Source organism: Vigna unguiculata, chromosome 6, assembly GCF_037176805.1.
Source record: "Vigna unguiculata cultivar grain cowpea cultivar isolate G323 ecotype 2 chromosome 6, ASM3717680v1, whole genome shotgun sequence".
Classification (NCBI taxonomy): domain Eukaryota; kingdom Viridiplantae; phylum Streptophyta; class Magnoliopsida; order Fabales; family Fabaceae; genus Vigna; species Vigna unguiculata.
The window spans coordinates 31,456,078-31,465,953 of record NC_140797.1 but is presented as its reverse complement, the minus strand read 5'-3'; positions in this window follow the sequence as shown (position 1 = coordinate 31,465,953).

Below are 9,876 nucleotides of genomic sequence, written 5' to 3'. Positions count from 1 at the left end.
ATATAATAATGGTGAAATCTATTTTAAAAATTAAAAAAATAAAACAAAAAACATGACCTATGCATAGGGATGGCAACGGGGTGGGGCGGGGACGGGTTTCACTATCCCATACCCATCCCCGCAGAAAAAATTCATCCCCATCCCTATACCCAAACTCAACGGGTATCAAACTTTTGTCCCATCCCTATCCCCACCGTGTAACAGGTATAATCTCGTACTCATACCCGTACCCATGTTCTAACAACTTTAATATTAATTTTTATAAGAGAAAAAAATTACGGTAAAGAAAACATAATATTATCAAATATTCAATATTATGAGGATGATTGTTTCTTCCATATCAAATACTTTGAAATAAATTATAATTGTCTACATTTTATATTAGAATACCAAATAAAATTTCATGAGAACCAAAACATTTATTAAATTTGTAAACTACAACATTAATGAAACTTAGTTGATAAAATTAAAAAATATTTCAAAAAAATATAAAAGGAAAACAAATATTCAAATTAAAATATATTTTAAATGTTTGTTTACTTCAATTTTTTAAATTCTAATGAATCTCTTTTTTATACACTAATAAAAGTTATAATACATCACTTGATCAAAATGACACAAAGAACAAATAATAAACACAATAATAAAATTTTGACATAGATTTTGTATCTTTTGAACTTCAATATATGTTGGATAGTGACAAAAAATATTCATAGCAATTACATTAAATTTTTATATTGTAGTAAATAAAAGTTATTTATACAATTAAAGTGAAAAAATTACAGTATGATTAATAATGAGTTATAAAATAAATAAAAAATTAGATAGAATATATCGAAATATTATTCTACATGATGAAAATAAACAATAAATAAAAATATTAAAAAACTAACAAATGTGTGTTTTAGAAATAATTTGAGAGACTATCGAAAGAAATCGCACAAAAAAAATCAAATGTATAATTAAGGTATGATAAGATGAAAAATACCTTAAAAAACTAAGAAAATTTTTCAAATATCAACATATATACTCAATAGTTGAAAAATAACGAAAATTATTTTAATGAAACAAAAAAGTTCTTCAAATTAAACAAAAAATAATAATAATAAGTAAAGAATTTTTTTTATATTACCTTAAATTGAGAGTATAAACATTCTCATGTGAAAGGAAAATATCTAACAAATAAAAATATTAAAAAATAATATAAATATTCAAATGTGAGGCAAACAATTTTTTTAATTAACATACATCATTTTAACATAATTACATAAAGGTTATGATAAAATAAAAAATATATTGGAGATGCAAATGAGTTTCATGACAAACCAAATAATTAAAAGAAATAAAAAATAAAAAGTATATATATATATATATATATATATATATATATATAGTTACTTAATTAATTATGAATATTTTAATAATTTAAACGGAGACGGAGATATGGCGGAGATGGGTATTATGGCGGGGATTTGTACATCCCCATACCTGCATTTATTTTTGTTTAGGGTTTAAGGTTTATGGTTTAGGATTTAGGGTTTAGGATTTAGGGTTTAGGGTTTAAATATAAATATATATTTTTATTATTAATAATAATAATTATAATAATTATAATTATAATTATTGTCATTATGAAATATAATTATAATTATAATTTTAACAACTATAATTGTTATACATATCATCACTCATAAATTATTACGTCAATTTTATAATTTAAGGCAAACAAAGTTATATCCAAATATTATTGGATAATCATAATATTTTCATTTTAAACAAAAATAAAATAAAATGTGTGTACCCACCAAGAATTAATTATTATAAATTTAATGTCTACATGATAATAATACCTGCATTTATTTTTGTTTAAAAATGTTAACATCAATCTTACTTTATGTTTGCATCTTTGTTTAAGTTGATTATTCATGTGTGAACATTACTTTTGCACGAGACCAAAGTTCTCAATATTTCAATATTTTATTTTAACAAAAATATGTACATATGCATTTCATTTCAATATAATATATAACTCAATGCACATTTAAAAAAAAATAAAATTAAATGTGTGTACCCATCAAGAATTAGTTATTATAAATTTAATGTCTACATTGATAACAATACCTGCATTTATTTTTGTTTAAAAATGTTAACATCAATCTTACATCATGTTTGCATTTTTTTGAAGTTGAATATTCATGTGTGGACATTACTTTTGCACCAGACCAAAGTTCTCAATATTCCTATATTTTATTCTAACAACAATATGTACGTATGCATTTCATTTTAATATAACATATAACTCAATGCATTTCACAATATATTTGCATTTTTCCATTTTTCTTTAAATTGATTATTCATATGTGGACAATACTTTTGTACGAGACAAGAGTTCACAATATACCAATATTTTATTTTAATAACCATATGTAATATGCACGGAACATAAGTTCACAAGACACGTGATTACTCTACTTTTCCGCCAAAACCACACCCTTCAGATTTATTCTCAAATGTAGTCATTTCAATATTTTAATATAAATTAAGTATAACTATAAACTATGTGTTGTTTAACTATGGATTATATCAATATATAATGAACATAATCAATGGTCTTGAATAATTAAATAATAAAACAGATTGTCATAATTAGCCAAAATTTAAATGATATATTTACAAATTCACATAAATTATATCAATAATAACAATACTTTAATTTAATTTTAACCAATATTATATACGCACGGGTCTCATACTAGTGTAACCGAACAAAAGCTACATACAAGATAAAAAACGAATTGATATTCAAAGAAAAATAGTAGAAATTGAACTTATTTTATTTTCGATTAGATTTTTAAATAGATTAAAATTGAATCTGAATTTTGCAGTATAAGGAAAAGGAAAAATGAATTGTGAAAGGAAAAAATTTTGAACTCGAGGTCTCCCCTTTTCTATTCTCTTCCTCTTATTTCTATTATATTATTATTATATTCATCTATCAATATTAATTATTTAGTTATTTTTAATACGTTACATCATCTCTGGTTAACTCATTATTCAGGATATTTGTAATTTTATTAATACTAGGCAACATATCAATTTCCTATACTTTATTTTAAATTCAATCATTCATTTGTTTTCAGAAAACCAACTTTATGTTTTGGATTCAGAAATCTATAATAACAAATTTACTTTAAATATTTGCTTATAAATTATAAATTTATAAGATATTATTTGACTTTCAAATTATATAATCCGTAATACACTTTTAGAGTTAAATATATTTTTAGTCCCTGAACTTTGATATAAAATTAAAATTTTTTTGTGTTCAAAATTTTAATATATTTTGGTCTCAAACTATAAAATTGAATGAATATAATTATTTTAATCCAATTATATTAAATGTTTTTTTATGTGTCAAATATGTTTTTCAGCTGACATTGAAACGACGTGTCAAATAATGTAAATAACTCAAAATTCAGGGACTAAAAATATATTTGTCCCTTCAAAATATAATATTTTGTATTATATAATATATTTAAATTTTGGATTATGAAATTTAAAATATATATTTTATTTTATTTTTCAAATTGTTGAATCTAAAATATAAAAATTGTATTACAAACTATATTCGGAAATATAAAAATTGATGAGGATGCAAGTTAAAATCATGGAGATAAAGAAAAAAAGAAATAACCAGAGAAATAAGTGTTTTTTTCTCTATAGTAGAATAGTTAAATAGCACATTGTACGTTATATTTACGGACAACATAGTTTTTGCTTTAGGTTAGAATTCGGTTTCTAGATAATTGAATTCTGACCTCCATTCTTACATATATTGGCCGGAATACTTGCTGAAATTCGGTTTAAGGGAAACTGAATTATGAGTTGGTTTTCTCTTTAATTTTTTAGTTTTCAATTTTTTAAATAGAAGAGAAAAATGTAAAAAAGAAATTATAATAAGTTAATTTAGTAATTGATGTAATTTTTTGAGATAATAATATTGGAAAATGTATACTTTTATTGTTTAATAAATTAATTTTATTATTATTTTGTTGTTGAAAGTTTATAAATTAGCACTTCATAATTTGTAGTTTTATTGAAAAGTAGAAAAATTAAATGCAATGTATACATTATTAAAAAATTATATTTTAAAAATGAATGAATAAATAATTAAGTGAAAATTTGTTGTTGAAGCGAAAAAAATTCAATTGGTTGGATTTTGTTAAAGTATACTTTTTAAATATTTTTATTTTGATTTATTTAAACAATATGATATGGGAATAAAAATTAAGAAATGAAAAATGTATAAGTGAATAGGAAATATATATTTTAAGTAATTTATTAAAAAAATATATTTTAAATAATTTGTTTGTGTTTGGTTTTCTTTTTTGTAATATAATTTTTAAGTAGAGAATTTCTAATAATGAAATTGAAAATGTATAAGTGAATAGGAAATATATTTATTGAATGAAAGCATTTACAACTAACATAGTTGACATAATTGAAAATCAAATGAAACTGAAAAATTACACACATGAATGTCCAAATCTTGTACTTGTCTTTTGGATCAACATGTATCTAAAGTTTCACATATTCCCATAGTTCATCACCTGTTGGTGAACGTATTTGTTGTTTGGATGAACAATTCAATGTATTTTTAAGTGTGGGGACGATATACAGATGATTTTATACGTTGAACTTTTTTTCAACGATTGATCATTTGTGCAATATCATTATCTGATTTGATTCCAATTGTATCATGGATAAGTTTGTTATTTGTTGGCACAAACAGGGCAAGTTAAGGTTTTGATGATGACAATTACAAGGATCTACAAAGCAAATATTGGAAGATAATTTGAATACCATTTAATTAATGTTTAAAGCCCTCTTGTAATAAGTTAATGGTGTATTAAGTAGTTCAAGATTTCTTAGAACTTCATGAAACTAAACTACAACCAACATTTAATCTCTTTGGGACCATTTTTATTTTCGCAAAATACATTGTGATAATTGATTATCACTTAGGATAATCAATTATCCTAAGTTTTATTCACTTTTTAGAAAAGCCACTTGAATAATCGATTATCTTTGTAGATAATCGATTATCAACACTGTTTTAGTTTTTAAAAAATGCTCTGGAATAATCAATTATCATAAGTGATTATTGGTTATCCCTGGCAATTAGAACATGTCTTTTCAACTTCTTGACCTAATTTTTTCAACCTCTTTATATAGAGCACTTTCTCACTTTCGAAAATACCTTTTCAAAAATCAGAGTGCAAAGTAACTCTTTGAGTGCTCTTGAAAAATAGTTTTGAAAAACCTAGTGTGGGTAGAGCGATAACTTTTCCTAAGTGGGTTCTTGGGAGATTGAGTGTTGCTTCTATTGCTAGGAAAGTTGGTCATCCTCTGTGTGATTCAAAGAAAGTGTTTCTTCATCTCTTGTGTCTTCAAAAGAGAAGTTCTCTAAACCTTTACTTTCTTAATCTAATTATATTGTATTTATTTTAGTGATTGAGTTAATCTCTTTGTTCAAGAGATTAACAACTGGACGTAGGGTCTTTTGATTTGAACCAATATAAATACCCGTGTTCATCCTTTTCCCTACTCTCTTAATTTATCTGCACTTGCTTTAAAGGAACTAAAACTTTAATTTAAACGGTAAAATTTTGGAAATTTTTTTAATGTATTAATTTTATTAATTAAACCAATTCACCCCCCTCTTGGTTTTTGTTTAAGCGCGATTCTAACATTATTAACTACCCTGAGTGGATGAAGGTAGTCAATTTCAATTACTATTTTGCGGTCCTACAATGTATTCTTTGGTTTATTTTTTTGTAAAAGCTCATTGAAGGTGTAATTGTAGGGATTTACATGGTGACAATAGTGTGTGATGTGAAGTATAGACCGTAACCATATGGGCTATTCGTGATGCTTGCCTGTTTGAGAATTCCTCCATAGTATATGATTGTTGGGGAACACGAGATAGGGTTTGGGTTTGTGGAAGAGGATGAAGGAGTTGGGTATAGAAGAGTAAGTATTTCTTTAGTCGACCTTGTTAAGGTAACAAACAATTTAATTATTGTGTTAATGGGGAAATGATACTTACAATTAATCATTTATGCAACGTCACCATTTGTTGATATTTGAAGAGCATCATACACAATGGCGTCTTGTTCATTAGATGTGAGTCTTTGGAAATACAACTTATTGATGGATGTGATGGGCAGAATTTCCAATGTTGAGAACATTTTATGCTTTAAGAGGTTGAATGTGTAGTTGTGTGGTATATGAAAGAGTTTTGGACTTTCAAATTGGAATTGCATACCATCTTGGGATCAAATGATTTCGCCATTTGAAAACAAGATTGTGAAGTAGGAATTTGAATAATTTTCTTGGTCATTGATGGCAAAGTTCTCCATATGAAAGAAGTGGATGTGTTGATTTGTAAGGAGTGGTTGTAGTGGGTGGGTTTATTAGGCAATAAAAGACTGTGATAGGTTGGGTTTAAAGTGTTGGATTTTACAAGGGAAGTATTTTAGGGTGTCGCTATTGATTAAAATAAGGAGGAGTCCACCCCATGTCATTATGAAGTTCAGTCTTATGTTTGGCACACTTACCCAATAAAGGTGTTTGGTCTTGTCTTTGTGGTAGAGTGCATTTGAAAACATTCATTTATAGATTGAGTCAACCCATGTATTGTAAGACCCATCAAATTTTGGTGTACTAAAAGTTAATATGTGCCTTGACATGCTTACCCAATAAAGGTGATAAGTTTTGTCTTTATGGTAGAGTGCATGTGACAACATTAATACACATTAGACTTTAGTTTACTAAAAGTTAATGTGTCTTGGCACACTTACCTAATAAAGGTTATAGGTATTGTTAACTTACTGACAAGTGTACCAATTTGTTTCAAGTAGTAAAATGGTACTCCAAGTGTCGTTTTCCCAAGGGATTTGTGTTTGTTAATCTACTTGTGATTATTTACTAATTTTAGCAATTGTGAAAAACATTTTTAATTCAAAGTACAATAAAACATGCAAAATTATAAAAATAGAGATGTGATTCGGTAAAAGGCATCATTAGGATTGGATTTCATGAATCAACTTAATGTAACGCTACACAATATATAAATCTCTATGTACTCACATTCATGTTAAAAGCATACTTACTCTAATCCCTTAGAAGCAAGTTCTAAATCATATGTTAAAACTCTAATTCCTTAGCCATTTTAGCATACAATTTGCATTAAGATCACATTTCTAGAATGACCAAGAGATAATGTCTATTCCTAGATCATAACTCTTGGGATGTTCTATCCATGTCTAGTTCCAAATTCATTTTCCAATGATTTAGTAACAACAAATAACATGATATTCCTATCACACACATTAATAATTAAGATAGAACAATTGAATACGAAGGAGATTATATTGCATAGAAAAAAGTTACATAGTGTATGAATTCATTACATCCAATCCTAATGAAAATAGAGATTAGCTACTCCTAATCATCTACATACGGATTTGATGAATTCGCACGAGTAGATGGAAAATTCGCTGTAATTTCGTCCACAAGGTGCCCTTGACCGAAGCTTTCGAGTTTTTTGCGTTTGCACAACAAAAGAACTAACTCCTTTCCTTTGATTCTCAAAACTTAACCAACCAAAATTGTCTGCTCGCTGGGCGAGCCTTATCTCTCGTTGGGCGAGAGATCACTTAACTGCCACACAAATGCTATGTCTCGCTGGGCAAGTGGGGGGGCTCTGGCTGGGCGAGATGGTCCTGACAGACAACTTTGTAGTCTTCCATTTTCCTATACAATTACCTATACAATAATCTAAGAAAAGAAAAATACTCCTAACTAAACAAAACACAAAATACTAATAAACTACCTAAGAAATAAACACAATAGACATGAAATAAAGACAAATAAGAGAGGTTAATATGCTTAAATACCAAGTATTTATCAAGCTTATCAACTCTCCCAAACTTGAATATTTTCATGTCCTCATGAAAAACAAATATATATAGACACAAACAAAAGTACTGACCTAAATTGAACAAAAGAACATGTGATCTTCAAACATATCAACTTTACACAAATTAAAGAAAATTCCCCTACATTTCCAAAAGTCACAAATATATGGCATGGTGCTTTCATCAACTCAAATCCTCAACTAGCATGACATATGACAACCAGTGAAAGGATTCTTCAACTCTAAACAATAGTCAATGTTTCCTAACAAATGTGTTTGACAATATACCTCACAAAAGCATGTTATAAAACTATTTCATCAATTTTTGCACATCATCTCATTCACACAGTTCACACACTTTGGTTAGATCAAAAGGTCTTTTTAAGGTTGAAACTTGGCTTGGCTAGAAGAATCATGGGTTTTCATGGAATCAAATCATCTTGAAAGAGGAGAACAATTATATGTATAAACATTCTTGAACATTCTCACTCCCCAAATACAAACAATACAATCCACCATATTCTTTTCATAGCTCAACCTCACAATTTCATAACATGCACCATTTTCATTAATTTGCCTTTGGCCTCTTTTTTTTTCATTGAGAATGTTGAGCTTTTTCAATCATCACAACTTAAGAGTTTCAAGCCACTTACTACTCATTTCTTAATCACATGTTTCCCCCAAACTTAATCTCAACTCATATCCATGTTCACAACATAAAACTTGTTCTCTTCTTCCATGGTGTAAGGTAAGATAATATCTCACAAGGCTCAGGGTAAGATACAATACACCAAGGCTCAAAAAGGTTTCACAAATGGTTTCACAATATGCACAAAGGTTAGCTATTTGGCCAAGTAGCTTCATTACATAACAACAAACAATTGCCTTTTTCATCCCTAACCAAGTGTGTGTGATTGCATTCAAAGAATCATGCAAAATCAACTTTATAGCAATAACATCTTTCCTCTCATGCTCTCATGCAACACATTCTCAACACTCATACATCCAATCACTGGGCATGTTCAAGCACAAAATAAGGAATGAATCAAAGTGCAACCACATCCAAATATCTTACTCAATCAGATTTGCAAGCAAATAATCCCCAATCATGCAAAACCATATGAAACAATATCACAATGTTACTACATAACGAAACTACACAATATAACAGTACCAAAATGTCAGAAGTACTCAACACAAAACAACTAAACAAACTAAAACAAAAGATAACACCATCAACTAACCAAAAGCCAACGACTCCATGTAGGCTCCTGCTGCTCTTTCTGTTGTTAAATCCATAGTGGATCAAATTCCTGAGGCTGTTGTTGTTGTTGTTCTTCCTACTGCTCCTCTTCCTGCTCCTGCTCCTGCTCTTCCTCATCATCATCAGGCACATCACCCCCCACTGAGATGCAGGCCTGCCCTCAGGCCAAGGAATATACTCCTCAAACTGGGTACCTGTCATGATAGCATCGTAGGAAAGTCTGGCAGTCCTAACGATAGCTGGTACATGCTATCCATGATGGACACCTGACCACGGCGAAGTGTATTATGAGCAGACCATATATCATCTTTTCTGGCGAACATCTTGGCCATGGTGGCCTGAAAAGTCGCCTCAAAATTAGCCGAAATAGGTTAGGAACGACGTGGCTGGCTGTAGGTGCAAGACCATCACGTGGCTGGCGGGCAGGTGCTGGTGCTGGAGCATCAATTGCCCTGTTGGTGCAGTTTTTGTGAAAGAATTTCCTATCCAAGGGAGGGGCTAGAGAGAGCAGCACATGAGCATCAGAAACAAGGCCCTTCTCCATGCAAAGTGCTGTTATAATTGTAAGAAAGCCCAAATTTACATTTGCAGCATCAGCAGTATAAGCTATGTCCTATGAGATAAGTGCACG